This window comes from Stegodyphus dumicola, chromosome 3 (assembly GCF_044657685.1).
Source record: "Stegodyphus dumicola isolate Sdum_Otavi_A_Nest chromosome 3, ASM4465768v1".
NCBI classification, from domain to species: Eukaryota; Metazoa; Arthropoda; class Arachnida; order Araneae; family Eresidae; genus Stegodyphus; species Stegodyphus dumicola.
In genome coordinates this window covers 10,851,909-10,873,946 of record NC_140770.1, presented here as the reverse complement: position 1 = coordinate 10,873,946, position 22,038 = coordinate 10,851,909, and the positions used below count along the sequence as shown (strand labels likewise).

At 33.7% G+C, this 22,038-nt stretch overlaps 1 protein-coding gene across 1 annotated transcript in view; it reads left to right on the top strand.

The window, feature by feature from the left end:
* The first annotated feature begins 1,726 nt into the window (after positions 1-1,726).
* LOC118187118 (uncharacterized) overlaps positions 1,727-22,038 on the top strand; it is a 271,397-nt gene continuing 251,085 nt past the window's right edge. The window contains exon 1 of the mRNA XM_085812565.1: positions 1,727-1,879. The gene's annotated coding sequence lies outside the window, so the exon portion shown is untranslated. The remainder of the gene's footprint in view (positions 1,880-22,038) is intronic.

The window sequence follows — 22,038 nt, the reverse complement described above, 5'->3', positions numbered from 1 at the left end:
CTATAAATTAAGATGTTGGCCAAGTGACTTATTCTTGGCGAAAACTGAAAAAAAAACGCGCCAAGATAGATAAATATTAGAATTTCTTCGTAAGTTTCGCCCCAAATTTTATATTTAGGTATAATTTGAGTCGCAGCATCTAAATAAGAAAAACAATTGGCATGTAATTTCAGAAAAGTCTGATATGCGTGTAAAAATACCTATATTAGATCATGCTATATATAAATATAATATATATCCTAAATCGCGCGTTCGAGACATGAAAAACGCAAGTAGAATTCCGTCAATCGGCTCAGTAGAACGGGAGATATAGAACTATCATTTTTTTTTTTTTTTTTTTTTTTTTTTTTTTTTTTGTGAACTGTACATACAAAGTCAAAACAACATGGTCTGCTATTAATAAAGTAAGACTAAAATTCATTTCAATCATCAATTTTAGTAAAATACGAGTAGCAATATGTTTAGTAGTTATATAAATATATAACCATCCATTTCAGTAAAAAATCAATTTTAGTCATTTAGCTGTTGTTACCAATCTCACCTGGCTGACAATGGTCAGCACTTTCATCGTCATAAGAAGTCAAATACGCCTGTCGTTGGCAAGAGCCTAGAGGACGATATAAGTGACACTCCAATTTTACCTCAGTTCCGCCCCCCAATTATTGAGAGAGATCACCTCGGGGGGACGGGTCGGAGGGTCTCCCGTCCCTCTTCCGCTGCCAACAACCTCTCAAGAGGACTTTCGGCTCGCCGTATATTTAGATTGCCCCCATGTCACATAGACACTATAAATTTACAAACATCCATGCCTTCTTCGGTAACTGACCTTCGGTAGTCAGAAACACCAACCCCGCAGGTTGGGCAACAAATAATTTAGTAAAATAAAAAAAGTATTTTCCTTTTGTAAAAAAATAAAAATTACTGAATTGCTAATTATGATTTTGTAAGAAATATCTTTAAGTGTAACACTTAGCGTTTCATTTTCATGCTTTTGAAAATTAACTGTAGAAACTACTAACACTAACACTAAATACTAACACGCTAACTACTAACAATAACGCTAACTACTAAACACTAAATACATTCTTAATTTTTGAAATCAGAACCTATTTCAATTGAATTTTTTTCAGATATTTTTGTACCACCCTGACGAACACGATTAATCAAAGCTGTTGTAGTCTGCTGCCATGCTTATTCCACACTGTAATTATTTCGTAGCTATAATTTATTAATTGCTATGAAAAAAGGAAGGTAAATATTAATTAAGATTCGTATTTACATTTTTAGCATAGTACAATAACGGGGGGGTCGAAAAGTGGTAAAAACAACCCTGAGATTCCTTTAATGACAATCGGATTTTATTTGTCGCTTTATTTTTGTTCCAAATAAAATTTTGTGCCCCATGTGCACGGACAGTGCTATTGAAGCAGAACTTCATTCATATTTCATTCTCCTACGCAAATTTAGGCTAAACTGCTTAACGTAAAGTTGTCTGACAGTTTTAATTTAAGCTATAGTCAAACAAGTATTTTCTTCTTTAATATACCTTTTCTCTACATTCCTTTCAGCCTACCTACTACAAATCGAATGAGCGCAAATGCAGGGTACGAAAAGAGCAAAGAACAAAGAAAAGAACTCGGCAGAGCTCTCTGATTGGAGTTCCTTCTCGACCCCGACAGCCAATTGCAAGAAGAGAATACCAGAAATGGGAAGAGCGGGACGCAAACGCGCGGTAATGTGTAACACAGAGGTTATAAAGTGCGCGTGTGAGCTGATTTAGGTCTTCAATTTTAGATCGCTTACCAACTGGAAAGTCGAAACCACACCACGGAGAAGAACGCTGCTCACCTCCTGCAGTTCCCTGAGTTGCATTCGGGAGGTAAGTTAAAGCTATAACTGAAGATTCCCGAGCTATTAAAAGTGCTCCTTGAGACTTTGTAAATTTCTTTTATGTTTCATCATTCTCGATTAAACTTGTTTTTATCCTGTGCAGTTAAAGACGAACTTAAAGTAATTTTTAGTGGTTAAAATAATTCATAAATTTTAGTGGTTAAAATAATTCATAAATTTTAGTGCGTAGTTAACGTATAAATAATTTTTACTGCGCAGTAAAAGATGCGCTTAAAATAATTTTTAATATTCTAAACTTCATAAATTTCGCAGAGAAAATCGTCAGAAGCTGCAAGGCAAATTATACTGTAAAGTTTGCCTCCCCTGTACATAACATTGCTTAAGGTGAAACCCGTTTTACAGTTATTCTTCATTTGAAACGCTGATGAATGAGGGTTTAGCATAAAATTAATTCCAATAAAATTGTTAGTTACATTGATTATACTCAGAGTTAAGTTCGGAACATGTACATGTATCAAAAGAATACAAATCTATAAATGAACATATATATATATATATATACGTAACCCTATTCATGCTATCATATCAATAAAATTGGTGTTATTTGTGGTTATTAAAAAGAGTGAAACAATTCTAGCTCACGGAGATTTCATAAAAACTAAGGTATCGTGATGACAACATTATAATTACAATAATTATTTTAATAGTTCAATACCTGAACACTGTCTTTTTTTATTGTAAAACGTATAAAACACACCGCAGGATTTTTTCGGCATTCAATAACACATCTTTTATAAAAGAATATCTTTAAGAGTTAAGGGGACTCGTACACCTTAAACCCCTCATGATCTTCGAATATGTGACTGTGGCAAGAATTGGGATATTTTATTTCATTTAAAAGCAATTACTTCCAACGTTTTACAGCTGACGACATAATATAGCTGCTTTGGAAACTAGTAACCAGAAAGTTTGTGTTGCCACAAATATTTTTGTAATTAAATCCTCTTTGTGACAAAATATTTCGCCGTGTTTCCACCTTGCGCGCATGATATTTAAAAAATGGCTAATGGTACATACTTGAAATTCAATGGAATTCTTTATATGGGCACTATTTTCTAACGGAACCAACAATCTGATGAATATTTTAATATTGAAAAATTTTATGGGCGAAAACATTAAAATTTTTTTTAATAAAATACATTTTATAAACTCAACTCAAAATAAAATAAAAATTTAACATGAAATTCTTAGAATTTTAGGTTCACAGTAGTTTCCAAATGTTATAAAAGCTATATATTAAATATGGAATTAAATTATGAAACAGAATGTTTTAAACTGTGCGCGCAAGTTGTAAACATGACGAAAAATGTTGTCACAAAGCGGATTAAATTATAAAAATATTTGCGGCAACACAAACTTTCTGATTACTATTTCAGAAAGCAGCTATATTATGTAGTCAGCTGTAAAAAGATGGAAGTAATTGCTTTTAAAATAAATAAGTTATCCCAATTCTTGCAACAGTCAGCTATTCGAACATCTTATGGGTTTTAAGGTGTATGAGTCCCCTTAAAGTGCTCAGCTGATTAACTCAATCGAATAACTCATCTGACCTAATTCATGCCTATGACTTTGCCTATTCATTGGCATATATATTGAGATATTTATTAATATTGTAGTCCTTTTTTTCTTTATATATTAGTACTTTATAAAAATATTAATTATATATCAATAAATCATTAAAAAATAAATTTCGGTATCATTTATAGATATATAACAAATTACATATCTATAAATCATTAAAATTTAAAATCTATAAATTATAGCACTCTATAAAATAGTGCTATAATTTGAGTTAAAGTATGCAAACCTAATTTTATCATGACTAAAATCTTCAGATTTAAAAACAAAAGCCTAGAAAAAACTCATACATTCATTTAATTCTGTTTCTAATAAACGATTCTGAATTAAAAAGAATTTCCTCTAGTTTCAAAAAGAAATATAATGAGATTTGCTATCAAACGATATGCATAGTTTAAAATTGCTTAAAAATACTTAATTTACATTCAGTTTTTTATATTAAAAAATTATAATTTTTAAAATAATTATTTTTTCATTATTTTAAAATAATTATTTAATAATTATTTTTTATTAAATATTTTTTAAACATCACTGACGTTTTAAGTAGATTTTCAATACTGCCGGTACGAATTGCTTCCTGATAAAAATACATATTTTATCGCTTTCCTAGCACAATAAAACGTAACTAGTAACTAACTAGAAAACTAAACGTAACATAACTAGAAAACTAAGCGTAAACATTATCAGAACTGGTATTCCTCTTTACTTGCTTTGGAAACATGAACTGTCCTGACTCGGAACAGGAAGCTTACTCAAGCTATGTTCAATAAATTGTGAAGTAGACAATACACAGGAAGGGTATACGAAACCCTTTATTTTTCTATCTTTACAGCGATTTCCGGAACTTCGGAATACAGAGACCAACCACTTGTGGTCTGAACGTACGAATATAAAAATATTAACTAAAACTCTAACTAAAACTAACTTTGGATTAATATACAAGCGCCTAACTTTAAGATTGGCCGTTATTTAACAAAAATCCGTATGTAGTACAGAGAGCTGCTAAAACTACGATACGTTTGAAATTATCAAGAGGACTAAACCTCTGGCCTTGAAGGCAACCAGCAACCGAGTAAAACTACTATGGCAAGCGGCCTGCTTCTAACAACTCCTTCCTCTCTCTTGCTTGGCAAAAAGCCACAACTTTAGTACTTGGCGTTAGCAAGAAAAATTTGCATAAATAAGATAAAGCTTTTAATTCCGGCCGGAAGTAGAAAATAAGAAGTGATAGTAAAGATTTAAAACAAAATAAACGTTAGTAAAACTTAGGATCCTTACAACATTACTGGAAAATGTAAGTTTTGTAAATAAAATGTGTCACCTCCACACAGTAGTTGGAAGGTGTTTCTTTGGTGGGCCGAGGCACCAATCGCGAGTAAGGAATAATCGTTTGTAATACGTTTGCATAAAAAACGTACTTAAAATCTGTCGATCTGAAAGATCTTTCGTGTGATTGCTCTTGAGAGAAAGCGGTGATAGAACATACCTTTGGAATGTTTCTGCCCAAAACGGAATGAAACCGATGAAATCATTTTCATGCACTTTACCTCAACAAAATTATCCAATGAAATGTTTAAGAAAATTGAGACGTTTTCCCATTATTAGTCCAAAGGGATTTGAATCCCGAAGGACTGTTAGTTTCGTTTTGGCATTTTGCGTCGGACTCATAAATGTCGGTTCACTTTTCAAACTGTTGCCACAAAATGTTAGAGTCCTGCATTATATTTGCAGAAATTAAATAATGAAAATCTGCGTAAATGTATGTATATTTCTCACATTATCATAAAATAACGGTACATAGAGTCATCGAATTTTGAATAACGTAATCCTCCAACGAATATGAGCATGTGGAAGACCAAATTTGAAATTTGAAATTTGTTTTATGATCGATTTCCTATTTTTTAAAACTTTGACGAATTTTTGATTAACAAACTCAAGGATTTCAAAGCGAGCAATGGCAACGTTGTGCAGAAAAAACATTTTTATCTCCAGCGCGTGAGTCTCTGTATCGGAAATTCTAAAGATATGCTCGTTTTAAAATTATTTTGCGATATTGCTGTTGCACTGGATCTTATGGTTTAAGTGCGAGGAACATGATATTTAATAAAGAAAGGTACACACAAAATGTTAAAAAACGCCCCTTTGGACGTAATTTAAAATCTAAAACATTTCAGATTTTTTTTTTTTTTTTTGAGTAAGTATTTTCTCTGTAAATTTTAATTATTCTTCAACAGACAAAAACTCTTCCTCCTTAAAATTTTGATACACTTATACGAGACAAACGAAGAGAATATTAAGAATTTTTACGGGCATAAATATCCTAATTAAACATCGATATGTGAAACCTCCAACAATCTGTATCAGTTACTTTCAACCCAGTTTATCTTCAACGTATATACCCGCTCATTCCGCATTCTCGACCTGTAAACTCTCCGTCTCGGATTCCGTGTTCGATATGCGGTCCGTGTTCGACTTTTCTGTAGTGTATGTTTGTGACGGTTTATTTTTACGGTGTTCTAAGTGCTTAGAATTTATCACATATCGAACTTGAAGTCATAATCACCTTTGTTCTAGGAATCTGCGCTAAATGAGTTATGTGTATTATACATGAGCACGGGAATTACACAAGCTACAACAGAGTATTGTTAGGATAAGAAGGAGTAAAAAGGTACAAACAAAACGTCGTGACTGAATAAAATTATAATTACCAATCTTAATCATAATTTGTAGCTCCACAGCTTTCCGTCAGGTAATTTTGCGTCTTTTTAAAAATCCATGAATTTATTAACTTCATTCCTCTCGCCAGCTAGCAATTAATTTACGTTCGACGCTTCAAAAACCTTGTAGAGTTCCTCACTGGGTAATGCTAAGTTACTGTTGAAAGTGAAGAATCTTAAGAACTAGTAAGCGAATAATCGCTTGAGTTCGTGTGACAGGAAACAACAAGATAGAAGGGTAATCTAACCTTTTCTTATTCCAATCAAGTGTAACAGAACTCCGTCTTGGAGCTGTACAATAAAGCCGACACTTGGGCTTGAACTTAGGAAACTAAGAATTAAACTAAACTAATCTAAACTAAAGAGGTATATCCGAAGCTATCAAAATTCTAATAGTGTTGGCCCCTTAACGTTAATAGACTGCGAAACTATGAAGGGCCTAAAGTACGGCCGAGCATAATAATAACTTAGACTAGCCTAAAAAGGCGGACGCGTTCTAGCCAGAATACCTGGCGTCTCTTTTACTAAGACCGAAGAACTTCGCGGTTAAATACCGCTCTTCCTCTGTAACGTCATTAGGTTAATTGGTGTTGTGGTGTGGTGTATTTAATTACGGCAAAGCACGCTAGGGCTATCTGCCTAAGGGGACGGATGCCTTTCGTGGAGGACTTTCTAAGGGAAACTGGCTCGTATACACATTACACATGGGGAAAACCACGAAAACGCCCATGCAGCCAGCCCGTTCGCGGGATTCGAACCTCGGACCGAACTACCAGTGTTCAGCGTCTTTACCGCTCGGCCGCTGGTGGGCCCCTTAGGTTAATTGGAAGCAGAAAAAATGAAAAATATGCAACCGTCTTCGCCGGGAATCGAACCACGGACCTCTGGAATACCGGCCCAGTGTGCTACCGTTACACCACGAAGGCACGCTAAGGAAGTGGTAGAAATACCTTATATACTCCCCTTTTTAAAGGCCGACTGGGGTTTTAGGTAACCTAATCGCCAAATCCTGGGTGCGGAGAATCATCATCCCGAACCCTTTTAGTTTGGGCGCCACTTGTAGAGTCATTAGGTTAATTGGAAGCAGAAAAGATGAAAAATATGCAACCGCCTTCGCCGGGAATCGAACCATGGACCTCTGGAATACCGGCCCAGTGTGCTGCCGTTACACCACGAAGGCACGCTAAGGAAGTGGTAGAAATACCTTATATACTCCCCTTTTTAAAGGGCAACTAGGGTTTTAGGGAACCTAGTCGCCAAATCCTGGGTGCGGAGAATCATCATCCACAACCCGTCCCTGTTCGGGCGCCACTGTAGAGTCATTAGGATTTTTTGGAAGCAGAAAAGATGAAAAATATACAACCGCCTTCGCCGGGAATCGAACCACGGACCTCTGGGATACCGGCTCAGTGTGCTGCCATTACACCACGAAGGCACGCTAAGGAAGTGGGAGAAGTACCTTATACCTCATTATGTATTCAGACGGGCTTCTAAAACTACGTTCTGACCAGAAATGAAAGTTGAAATTAAGATTCGATAAGAAAGGAACTTTAACTCAAACTTTAACTGTTTATAAAATTAACATAATCCTCACAAGCTTAATAATAAACAGTTAATATAATAATAATAATCAGTTAATATAATAATAATAATCTTAATAATAAACAGTTTCTATAAACTGATCAACCGTTTTTCACTTTTATTGCAATATTCAATAAGCTGTACACGGTATGCAAATGTTATTTTAAAAGCGCTTTTGTATTAAATAATTTGGAGAAACTGTAGTCTTCCGAACGCATTTCAGGCATGACAGCTTAGACTATAAAACTCAGCACGTTACTTATAGCAGATGGATTTCTAACGGTAAATCCTATTTGCTAATGTTTGGCCAAAAGCTTAATTCTATTGCTAATCGAGCATCAGATGTACTTAGTATAAAAAATACCTTATTTTTCATACATTTTATGTCATTTCTTCTTTTTATGACCTGAAATTTAAACATTTTGAGTAACGCAGTTTGAGAGACTAATAAAGTACATATATATAAGGTATTTTCTTCCTCCTTTCTGTATGCCTTCATGGCGTAACGTGGTGTTTATGTAAATGGTGTAGAACCAGTATTTAATAAGAAGTTCAGTCACTTCCGGAGAACAGCTTAGTTCTCTGTAGAACGTGTTCTGCCTTCGGGCCACCTCGTTGCTTTAAGCTTATCTTACTACGTTCAGTCGTAGTGGCTTACGTGTTTATTAGTACTCACCGGTGAGGTTTAACTACGGGCCAATTCGGTTAGTTATTTCTGTACAGCTTCGGCTAAATTTTAGCTAGTTAGAATTAAATTAGGTTCTTATTTTCTATCTTAAGTTAAAGCCCAAATGGAGGTATAAGGTATTTCTCCCGCTTTCCTAGCATGACTTCGTGGTGTAGTAGTCAGCACACTCGGCGCGTATTCGAGAAGTACAGGCTAGAGTCCCGGAGAGGGCATTGCTCAATTTTCATGTCTCCTGCTTTAAAATAATTTAATGACTCTACAATGGTGCCCGAACTAAAAAGCGGTGAATGATGATTCTTCACTACAAAGATTAGGCGATTGGGCCCCTTAATCACCAGTCACCCTTTAAAAGGGGGAGTATATAAGGTATTTTCTTCCTCCTACCAGCCTGCGGAACGTGGTGTAAAGGTACCACACTCGGTGCGTATTCGACAGATCCAGGTTCTGGTTCCGGTGAAGGCATTGCTCATTTTTCACGTCCCCAGCAAAATAAAACCTAATGACTCCCCTGCATCACTTCCAACGTATTAAAATGTCAAGTGTTTAATATTAAAATTTAGTTAAAGAACATTTATGAATAGATACGAATAAGCATTTACGTGTACTACGTTAATTGTCGAAGCTTTATAACTTAGGCAATAAAATGCATTTTCGGGAAATATGATCGCATTCAGATGATTCTTTCACTCATTTGGAGCTTATTCATTCTTCAAGAAGGAATTTATTTCCTTTATTACTGCGTAGCCATCGGGGTGTAATTGGAAGCAGGTTCCATTAGCAATCGGAAGTCAACTGATTTTTCGTTTTTCCTCTTCCGGAATAAATCTAATGACCCTACACGTAGTTCGTGATAAATAATGTTGTTAAAGATTCATCACCTCCTAAATTTGCCGACTGCATTCTCTACGTCTCACTCTGTATTAGGTGGGAGAGAAGGTAAGGAATTTTCTCGTCTCTTACGTGATATAATTGAAATTATATCTGGCTAGCAATGAGGAAGCCCAGTGTTCGAATTCCAGGATCAGCACTTTTTATTTTTCATGTTTCATCTCTCCTTGAGGTTCTGGCGACAATTCTTCCATGAATTATATGGCCAAGACACCAACATATTTCCTCTTCTGAAACGAATCTAGTGATTCTTAATTCTTCGCGCTTAAAATACAGATCTATTCCTTTCTAATTTACAAAATTCTGAACTTTAATGTGAATGAGTTGAGACTTTTTACTGTAAAATGAACAAACTTTGAAAGCCTTTAGTGCTCAAAATTTCGCTTTATATTCTCATTTTAAATAACAGCTGTGTAATTTCTAATTTTTAAAATTTCCTAATTATTATAAATAATAAACTGACTATGATTTGAATAATCAAATTCTCTTTATTCCTGAGTATTAAAAACGCGGGTTAAAACTTTTCACATAAAAGACCAAACAATTGTGTACCAAGGGATGTTATATAGTATAATGACGCTATGTTTGAAGTTAGCAGCTTTTTCAATTAATTATAGTATTATGTTGTACTTATAAAAAGAAAAACAAATCTGAAAGCTTTCAGATTTTATATACAGTCAAATGGGTCGTTTTTTATTTACGCATAACACTTTTCGAAAGCAGTTGGGCTAACGTCTGTTTGGGCTAAAAGTACTTAAAACAGCATATCTCTAAAATTTCCGATAGATAGTTTCGCCCCCTGAAGATAAAAAATATTTTATTCCGTGCAGTATGTTGCCAACGTTCTCTTTGAAATCGTTGAGTTTCTTAATTACAAGTTCGCTAAAGTTTACAAAAATATGAAATAGACTGCAAAAAAAAAATTCAGAAATCAAGATTTGGGTTTCCAGGTGCCCATATTCGGGTGGAGGACTACATTATTCAAAATTGGATGGCTGTAGGTATCGCTGTTTTTCACAATGAGAAAACATGCAGCTTCTTCATTATTTAATTGCTTCAATATAATTATAGGACGATAACGTTTGACGGCAACAATATGAAGAGCAATGTAACCGTTTATAGTGATTTAACGCAAACTGCCATTTCGATACTAATAGCCCTTCTGTGTTTACGCCCCTTTGGGCTAATAAGGAATAAGATTTTAAGAAATGCTTTTGTTGCGATGCTTTTCTGTAACTGTAAAAAATCTGATGTGTACACCACATGACTTCCTTGTGAGGAATATTAAATTATACGCATTTTTTCTTGCATTTCATTTAAACTTATTGGATTGAATTAAATCTACTTCGCCGACACCGCATAAACCATAATAGATGGTGGTGTACTTGATTATGGCAAAGCACACTAGGGCTATCTGCCTAAGGAGAGGGATGCCTTCATGGAGGACTTTCTAAGGAAAACTGACTCGTATACACGTTACACATGGGGAAAACCACGAAAACACCCATGCAGCCAGCCCGTTTGCGACACTCGAACCTCGGACCGAACTACCAGTGTTCAGCGACTTATAAAGTATTTTCTTAATTCTTTCTATATGCCTTCTGTATGCCATCGCTCGGCAGCTGGTGGGCCAAACCACAATAGAATAAATGCATTCTTTAAAATTCCATCTAGTATGTGTTTACCATAGCGACACTCTGGCGCTAGAGTCACTTAACAGTACTATATTTCGTTCATATTATAACTCAGAATGCATAAAATTTATATCAGTTAAAGAATAGAATTATCTAATCGTTGCCAGTTGTTCTATTCAAATACTATAATAAAGCTAGAATGATGTATAAAACAAATTAAGCAAACAAAACAAAAAAGAAACAGTTTTTCACAGACGATTGAGTATTTCTCATTCAATTAATTCAGTTCTCACTTCGCGAGAAGGCAAAATACATAAAAACTCAAAATATCTATATTAAAAATTACGAAGTAAATCTTAAATCCTTATTTCCTCGAAAAAATTCCAAACAGTATTAAGCATGATTTAAATAATAAATGAAGGCGTTATCTTTGTTGTTGCGAAGCTAAGTTTCTCTAGTTTGGCAACAAATCCGCTATCCTGCTGTTTCAAGTGTAAACAAGAGCAATGGCCGCCATCAAAAACATTATTAGGCTTAGCGGCACTTAAACAATTTTAAAATTGTTGATAATTCTAAAAATATTGCATACAGATTTACTAAAGGCATAAAAAACCTCACCGGAAGATAAGAACAACATAATTCAATCATTTTTAAAGCAGAAAATGCAAAATTTACAAACATATAAGAGTAAAGAAACTGAGATCACTGAGCCGGGTAACAGAGTGGAGATATATATATATAAATATATTTATATACGTTTGGTGCGGCCGATCGCAACCAAAATACGAGGTGCACATCTACATGTTATAGCAATCCTATATACAAAATTTCAACGTTCTGAGGCTACTCGTTTTTGAGTTATGCGAGATACGTACGTACACACGTACGTACATTCGTTCGTACAGACGCCACGAAAAATTCTCTTCAGAATTCATTTTAAAGCAGTTTTATATATATATATATATATTTTGGAGGAAACGAGTCTTTTATTCTGTTCTTATGTACAGATATCACGCAAAAACATCGTTAAATTGCATTCGATAGCGGTCAAAATGGATATTTTCGTTGAAATATGGTGGCTGAAACTTTTCGCGATTACAATACTTCCTTTTTATATCGTAGAAGGAAGTAAAAAAAATCACTTCTTAATTTTATCGCTTTTATCGTTAACTTATCCTGTAACTTTAAAAAAAAAAAAAAAAAAAAAAAAAAAAAAAAACACTCTTTTTTTTTAAAGTTACAGAATAATTAAATTCCACAGATAAACTATATATTTAACTATGAGAAAAGCAACTATGAGAGAGGCACGAGGACAACAAATTATCTGAATCAAATTTCGTGCAGCGAAAATACTAGCTAAGAGGAAGTAGATAACTTATTATAGCTTAACAAAGTGGTTTGCAAAATTTTAAAAACTCTATGTTAAAGCAGTTTCTAACAGTACAATAGATGCTCATAAACGTATACTGACTGTAATATTAAGATAAATCCCCTTGTACCCCGCCATCGACGTAGAAAAGAAACCAAATATAGTTGTTTTTCTCGCTTAAGAACGGAATTTCTCTGTCCATATAATGCATAGAAACAAACAGAAACTCGCAGAATACATTACATAATGGAAGCAAAGGTTAAGTTGTTCTGGTTTGTTTTCCCGAGAATGTGATGTTTCTAATCGTGCACTTTCTGCGTTTTATTTCTCCAGAGCTATAAACCGAATGTGAAACGGGAAATCAAATCGACGTTTTGCTTTACTGTAACAACCGAAGCTAACCAGTCCACTTCTCTTTCTTACATTGTCGATATTCTTGGCGAATAGTCTAGGCACACAGAAAGCATACAAAATAACGTTTCTGAAACTCTTTGCGATAGTTAACCACTTTTATAAATTAGTATGTTCCGCGGATCAACTTACTCTTGTCCACATCGAAAGTAAAATTTTTAACATATCTTATTGCCAAAATACTTATATTAAAAAATCTGATGTGTACACCACATGACTTCCTTGTACGGAATATTAAATTATACGCATTTTTTCTTGCATTTTATTTAAACTTATTAGATTGAATTAAACCTACTTCGGCGACAGCGCATAAACCACATTAGAATAAACGCATTCTTTGAAATTCACTTTGTTTACCATAGCGACACTCTGGAGCTAGGTTTACTTAACAGTATTATATTTCATTAATGTTATAACTCATAATGCACAAAATTTATATCATTTAAAGAATTATCTAATCGTTGCCATATGTTCTATTCAAATACAGTAAGACCCCGCTTAACGCTGTTTCGTTTAGCGCTCTTTCGGTTTAGCGCTCTTTTATTTCAACCCGGGGATTCTCCGAAATTGTGCGCAGCGCTAGTTTTCCAAATAACATATCCGAAACAGTGTAGTTGTGTTTCTTGCTTTTTATCATTTGAAACAACATTTGTTGACATTATTGTAAGTTTGTATAATACTATAACGATTAATACAGTGACAAATATTATGATCTTTAGTTTTTATCATGGGTGATAACAAAAAAACAAGAAAAGAAAGCAACCAGAAAAATCATTTCACTGGAAACTCAAATGCAAGTGATTAGAAGATTAGATTCTGGTGAACGTCAATCTCAAATTAGCGCTGCATTGATTTTGGCAACTTCAACAATAAGGACAATTCTTAAGAATAAAGTGTGTGTGTGTGTGTGTGTGTGATTATAGCAAAGCCTCGAGGGCTATCTGCCTAAGATGGGGGATGCCTTCGTGGAGGACTTTCTAAGGGAAACTGGCCCGTATACACGTTACACATGGGGAAAACCACGAAAACGCCCATGCAGCCAGCCCGTTCGCGGGATTCGAACCTCGGACCGAACTACCAGTGTTTAGTGACTTTACCGCTCGGCCGCTGGTGGGCTCTTAAGAATAAAGAAAAAATACTGTCATCGGCAACTGCAACTACGTCAAGCTCTGCAACTAGAATTACCCGTTCTAGAAATAACATTATAGAGGAAATGGAAAAACGACTGTCTATATGGATTGACGACGAAATTGAACGCAATATGCCATTAAGCAAATCTATCATAATGCCTTCTTCACAAAAAAGACAGAAAATTGGAAACCCAGAATAGACTGAATGATCTGACTGAGAATTTTATTTGTTTTTAAAAGTATATGCGTTTATATTGTTTTTATTTTTGTAAGAAATAAATGTTTGATTTTATTTTTATTAAAAAAACATTATTAAATTTAATGCCTAACCATTTTTTATCCGTCTTTCCCTAACCCCATTATTTACATGTTAAGATAGCCTGGCTTAGCGCTGTTTCGCATTACGCTCTACTTCGATGGAACGTATCCCCCGCGTTAAGCGGGGTCTTACTGTACTATAATAAAGCTAGAATGAGGTATAAAAGAAATTAAGAAAAAAAAAAAAAAAAAAAAAAAAAAAAAAAAAAAAACAGTTTTTCACAGACGATTGAGTATTTCTCATTCAATTAATTCAGTTCTCACTTCGGGACAAGGCAAAAATACATAAAAACTCAAAATATCTGTATTAAAAATTTCGATGCAAATCTTAAATCCTTATTTCCTCGAAAAAATTCCAAACAGTATTAAGCATGATTTAAATAATAAATGAAGGCGTTATCTTTGTTGTTGCGAAGCTAAGTTTCTCTAGTTTGGCAACAAATCCGCTATCCTGCTGTTTCAAGTGTAAACAAGAGCAATGGCCGCCATCAAAAACATTATTAGGCTTAGCGGCACTTAAACAATTTTAAAATTGTTGATAATTCTAAAAATATTGCATACAGATTTACTAAAGGCATAAAAAACCTCACCGGAAGATAAGAACAACATAATTCAATCATTTTTAAAGCAAAAATGTACAATTTACAAACATATAAGTGTAAAGAAACTAAGATCACTGAGCCGGGTAACAGAGGGGATATATATATAAATATATTTATATACGTTTGGTGCGGTCGATTGCAATCAAAATACGAGGTGCACATCTACATGTTACAGCAGTCCTATATACAAATTTTCAACGTTCTGAGGCTACTCGTTTTTGAGTTATGCGAGATACGGACGTACATTCGTTCGTACAGACGCCACGAAAAATTCCTTTCAGAATTCATTTTAAAGCAGTTTTATAATTTTTTTGGAGGAAAAGAGTGTTTTATTCTGTCCTTACGTAGATATATCACAAAAAAAAAAAAAACATCGTTAAATTGCATTTGAAAGAGGTCAAAATGGAATATTTTCGTTGAAATATGCTACGTGAAACTTTTCGAGATTACAATACTTCCTTTTTACTTCGTACAAGAAAGTAAAAAAAGTCTGAAATCTTTCGAATTTTGTATTACGCCCAAAGGGACTTTTTTAATGTTCTGTATGTTACCTTTATTTATAAAATATCATGTTCATTGCACTTAAATCACAAAATTCAATTCAACAGCTATATCGCAAAATAATTTTAAAAGAGCATATCTTTAGAATTTTCGATACGCAATTAGAATTTCCGGGCGATAGAGATAAAACTATTTTTTTCCGTACAGTGTTGCCACCGTTCGCTTTGAAAGCGTTGAGTTTCTTACCACAAAACTCATAAATGCGTTACAAAAATATGAAATGTATAATAAAACAAATTCCATATTGGGGCTTCTAGATGCCCATACGGAGACATACGTTATTCAAACTTTTATGGCTCTAGGTACGGTTGTTTTATCACAATGAGAGAAATATACACACATTTATGCTGATTCTTCGTTATTGAATTTTTACTCTAGATTTTGGCTCTAGGTACGGTTGTTTTATCACAATGCGAGAAATATACACACATTTATGCTGATTCTTCGTTATTGAATTTTTACTCTAGATTTTGGCTCTAGGTACGGTTGTTTTATCACAATGCGAGAAATATGCACACATTTATGCTGATTCTTCGTTATTGAATTTTTACTCTAGATTTTGGCTCTAGGTACGGTTGTTTTATCACAATGCGAGAAATATACACACGTTTATGCTGATTCTTCGTTATTGAATTTTTGCTCTAGATTTTGGCTCTAGGTACGGTTGTTTTATCACAATGTGAGAAATATACACACATTTATGCTGATTCTTCGTTATTGAATTTTCTTAAATATAGTATAGGGCGATAATATATAATGGCAACAATTTGAAAAGTGATACAACCTCTTAAAGTGTTTCGACGCAAAATGCCAAAACGAAATTAAAAGCCCTTTTGGGCTAATAAATTAATGAAAATTCCAATGAAATGTGTAAGAGAACTGACATGCGGTGCCATGACGTAATTGTAATTATCAATTTTTTGTAATGTGTTTTCTCTGGAAATTTTAATAACGCTTCAGTAGAACAATTACGCTTTATTAAAATCTGCTGTAGTTAATTTTACGTCAGCATTAGTTTAATATTACATTATTATTCGCTATGTTCAGCAATGATAATTTTAAAAATTAATAATTAATAACAATTTAAATTAATTTTTTTAGTATCCAAAATGTTTTAAGTAGGTTTTCGCTATTTCGAGTACGAAGTGCTTCTTCATAAAATATAGATATTATTGCTTACCTATTCCAATAAAAATGAATTACGCCTTAAAACACTGTGTTAGCAAATACATATTTTGGGAATAAAATGCATCACCTCAGCACAATAGAAGAAGTTTATTAGTTCGAACGCTACACGAATCACGTATAAAGAACAATCGTTTGTAATTGCAATGGTTTATCATAAAGAAGGTACTTAAAATCCTTCGATCTGAAAGACCTTACGTGTGGTTAGCTTAACAGCAAGGGTTAGAACAGTCTCTGATCATAAGGAAAAGGATATATGAGACTTTCGGGATGTTTCCACCAAAAATTGAATGAAACCGAACCACTAATTTTTATTTTTCACCTCAACGAAATAACCAAAGAATTAGAGAGAGAGAATTAAGAGAATTAAAATATTCTACCATTATTTGAATTATATAAAGAGTGTTTAAGTTATTTAAAGTCTTCAGTATAACAAAAATTTCTCCACGTTAGTACTTTGATACACCAAATGCGGGGGAAATGAAGAGAATATTAAATGATTTTTATGCTACATGCAAATCCTAATTATAAATTTATTATGTTAATAGAAGAAAGTTTATGTTTGGTTTTAGTAATTAAACGCTATTAGAAGTCGGAAAATTTTTACCTGACTAAATAACAATAAATAAATATAGTGCTGATTTTTGCAAAGCTTCTGTGTGTTTGGTAAGATGTACCACAGTTACATACTTTAAATCCTTCTTTCGTTGCTAAGATTAGAGTGAGAAGTCCGTAAGTACGGTAATTGGACTTCATAAAATTTCCGTCTTGGGAGAAAACATGACAGCTGATTGCTGGGTTAATTTCCAGACTCTGAGATTTACCGCTGTAACGTGATATATTCAATTAATTTGAATTTTATTTTTTGCCTTTTTTTTTTTTTTTTTTTTTTTTTTTTCAAACAGCAGAGCCACAAAGACAGGTGTTGGAAGGACGCGAACCATATATTGAGAAACGCTGATTTACAAAATTAAAATACCTAACAGTAAAATAAAGTATGAAAACATTTACAGTTAAAGGTAATAGGTTGCACCCAGGAGATTAATTAGAACGTCTTCGAAGCAGAAATCGAGGTTACAGCCGAAAACATCGCGGCAAAAACATCGCGGACGAAAACGCCGCGCAGAAAACAACGCAAGGCGAAAACTCGTGCTACAAAACATCGTGGGAGAAAACATCGCAAAGAGAAGACATCGCAGTTCTAAAAAAACATCGTGGTACAAAACATCGTCGTCGAACATAAAGCGGTTCAAAAACTTCGCAGTTTAAGAACACCGTCGTCGAAAATATCGTGGTAAAAAATAAAGTATCTACAAATCATCGCATGACGATAATATCGCAGACAAGCTTTATTCAGGCTTTAGCATGGCATTTTTACTTTCATATTTTTTTTATTAATAAATTTTTTGCTGAGAAAATAAGAAGGAAACTTAAGCATAGAAAGTTAATGCAACTTATAACACTTAATGGAATTTTAAACCGACATAGTTAACTAACAAAGACCATTAATAAATCATTTTTATAAAGTTTTTACTGGTAATTTTTCATGAGAAGTATAATCTATAAGTTGGATTTAATTTTCTATGCTTAAGTTTCTTTCTTACTTCTTCAGCAAAAATTTATTCGTTAATAAAAAAATGTGAAAGTAAAAATTATCCTTCTTTACATCTTGCGCTCCCAAATCATTATGGGAATATCCATTTATAATTATTAAAAGCTGAAAAACGCATGTCTGCGATGTTATCGTCATGCGATGGTTTGTAGATACTTTTTTTTTACCACGATATTTCCGACGACGATGTTTTTAAACTGCGAAGTTTTTGAACAGCTTCATTTTCGATGACGATGTTTTGTACCACGATGTTTTAGAACTGCAATGTTTTCTCTTTGCGATGTTTTCTCCCACGATGTTTTGTAGCACGACGTTTTCGCCTTGCGTTATTTTCTCCGCGACGTTTTCGTCCGCGATGTTTTTGTCGTGATGTTATCGGCGGACACCGAAATGGTTGGCCAAAATTTTGAGATATTGGCTTGGATGCCAAAAATATCTTAAATAAGTAAAAACCTAATCATCTATAAGCTTCTATTATGATAAGTTTAATTCATAATTAATTCAGATATTTCTGGCATTATTATATATAGAGATATAACTCTTTATACAATATTTGGCTTCGCAAACAGTTATAATTAATTTTCAGGTGAATAAGGTTTCTTGAAACGTACTTGAAGAAATATTTCTTTCATTAATCAAAGTTTTTCAATTTAAGATAAATAGTTGAAAATCAAAAGCAAAAACTAATTCGTTACATGTTGGCAGCATGTTAGTCTATCTTACAATTTTCATATCTACTATAACTTAAACTAGCGGAAGTACTCGATGCCAGTTAAATTAGATTGAAACTAATGTATCTAACAACAGAGAATCCTTCTCTAATAACAATGCAAAAAATACGATTCATAGACATACATTTTTCAGTCTGATGTGACATGGAACTCGCACAAAAAATTTCGATGGAAAAATAAACTAATTCTCTCTCATTATATCATCAACAATGGCACGCAGTTTTGAATGATTTTCGTCTTACTAATCAAGTTTGTAAAAGCTGACGATCCATCCAATATTTCACCTATATTCAATTTTAGTCGATTAAAATGTGGCAAAAAATGGATCATAATTGATCAGAAATCAATAACGGGAACAAACAAACACACAAACAGGCAATCTTTATATATATGTGATGTACCAGCTTTTGTCCACAATAAAAGATTGGTGAAGAATCATAAAATGTAGTCGTAGCTTAAATTATCAGACGATAAGTTTAAAAAACAGGATCCATTTTTTATTATTCAGGAGAAATAGCAGTTACAAAATCAGATATCCGGAGTAAATAAAAAGAATTACTAATAACTTTCTGTATGGAGTTTACTGCATCGTGACATTTAAGAAAAAGCCCCGATTTTCTTTTGCGAGTCCTTTTATAGCCTCTGGAAAGGCGGAGCTTCCAAGAAATGACGTCAGCCTCGTCAGTCAATCCAGTTCGCTTTAAATTCTATAACTGTACGTGTAGAAAAGGCGGGAAAAACAACTTGACTACGGGGCTGTGGATTTAAATCCACGTATTTTCAAATAAGAGACAGTCGCCATTAAAAATGTAAAAGAACATACAGTTAGAATTTTATGTGTATTCTTGACTATGGAATTTTATTATTACATATATATATAGATTTTGTAAAACTTGCAAATTTTTGATTAGCAGACTCTACGATTTGAAAGCGAGCAGTAGCAACACTTTTCGAATCGAAGCATTTTTAACTCCAACGCGCGAAGCTGTTGCCACTCGAAAAAATGAGTGCGAAAATGAGTGTTTTCGGAGTTTTTAATTAATATTACGGCTGATTAAAGTCGTACGAAGATGGAAATAGTCCAAATGGCTTCCCGCGAATTTTTGAAATCAGGAATCATGTAATTAATGTTTGGCAATGCTATTTTTATTTCATCCTAAAACTTAGAAATTCTTTATTAACAAACTCTACGATCTGAAAGCGAGCAGTGGCAACATCTTTCAAAATAAAGCAGATTTTCAACTCCAGCTTGCGAGACTGTTGCCACTGGGAAACGTGAATGCGAAAATGATAAATTTTTCGAGTTTTTAATTAATATCTCTGATTTTAGCTAATTGTTTTGGGAAAAAAGTGGACGTCGATCTTTTCGAGGACCCAGAAAATAATTGTAGAAAGTTTGGTGACGATAGCTATAATTATAACTGAGTTATGAGGGAACAAAATGGATTTCTTCTTTATATATATATATAGATTACCAAACTATTCGCACGCTTGTAAATAATTTTAATTCTTCGTGTTTATCTGAGGCAAAGAATATTTTTTCAATGGCTGGGACTAGCTATTATAAGCTTTGGTTACTACTAAGGCTCTAGGTGGTGAAGGCACCTAATAGGCAGGCCAACGTTGCCTCCTATGAAGAGACAGATAATTTACATCCATGCGTTCTCCGGAATTCGAATCCGGGACTTCGGTTCAGCAGTTAGTGTCTCTAAATACCTTCCGGCTGGGCGACAAAACTCTAAATTTGAGTGTTGAATTTATCAGGTTACTACGAAGGTTGGAAATGTTGTTTATGCCGAAAATGCTGATCGGGACACAACATCCCTCAGACTGCCAAACTGTTGCCACTTTTAATTCTAAGTCACAAATATTTCAGCTAGATTTGAGAAATAATAAATCGTTATAATAAAGTCATTCACTGTTTAAAAGTTTCAAGGATTTTGTAACATACGTAATTGTAAAGTTTGTCAAAATTATGTTTAAAGCGTTCATAACATGTATGAGCTATATATATGAAGCTGGAGTATAAATTAAAATATTTAGTTATGAAAAAACTTACGAAAATTGCAGGCATACTTATGAAACTGTTGCACTAACGAATAACTTAACGATTACATATAGAGCAATTTCTTTGCTTGCAAACTTTCGAACTTCACGTATTATATTTGAATAAAATCTTTGCGGCAATAGTGTTAATGTAACTGTTTAGAATTTCCACACAAAGAGTTTAAAATAGACTGACAATGATTTAATGTCTCACCGTTGAAAATAAAAAATAAATGAACAAACCAGTTACTTTAAATTTGCGGTTTTTATAGTAACGGAATTCAAATGCGATCTACTTTTCTAAAATCTACTTTTCTCTTTGCAAAAATGCGGTAAATTATCGTCTATTTTCTTATATAACAGCTATTTGGTTAATTTGTAACAATTGCGAAGTATTGTTACGAATTTTGTACTTGAATAGGTAATTTTAGTAGAATTATAAGTAAAATTAATGTATTTTTTTTATGTGTAATGTAGCGCGAGACAAATTTTAAAAGAAAGCTATGCCAGAAAAGTAAGAATATAGGAACAAGTGCATTTAACATCGAGTAACTAGGTATCTTGGCAATTCGCCGAGAAATCGCCAAGCTGGCGACCGTTTTGGCACATATTCTGTCGGCGAACGGCGAGAAATCGCCCAAACTCTATAAATTTGGCCACCATTCGGCGACATTTGGGTCCAGTCCTAGTATAACCATAATAAGTATTGTAGATGAATAAATATAATTGACCACTATGTTAGCTGTAAGAATAATTTCACCCTCGTATTGCTTTCCGGTAATTTCGAGAAGCAGAAAGTACTAGGAATATCTCAGCGGCCGGTTGAAAGCTATTTAAGGCCGAAGAGAGAGCATCTGCCTTCAGGCTTAGTTACTGTTGTTGCGAACTGAGATAAATCCGACTTAAATTTTCCTTTAGACACGCTTTGCAATGCGTTGTGTTTAACGTGGTTAGTAATTGGAAGTATAACTACTCATTACACTGTGTGATACTGTGAACACTTGTACGAAAATTTCTGTGGAAGATTCCAGAGATCTGAAATATTTCTTTTGACAAAAATAAATTTTTATTGACTC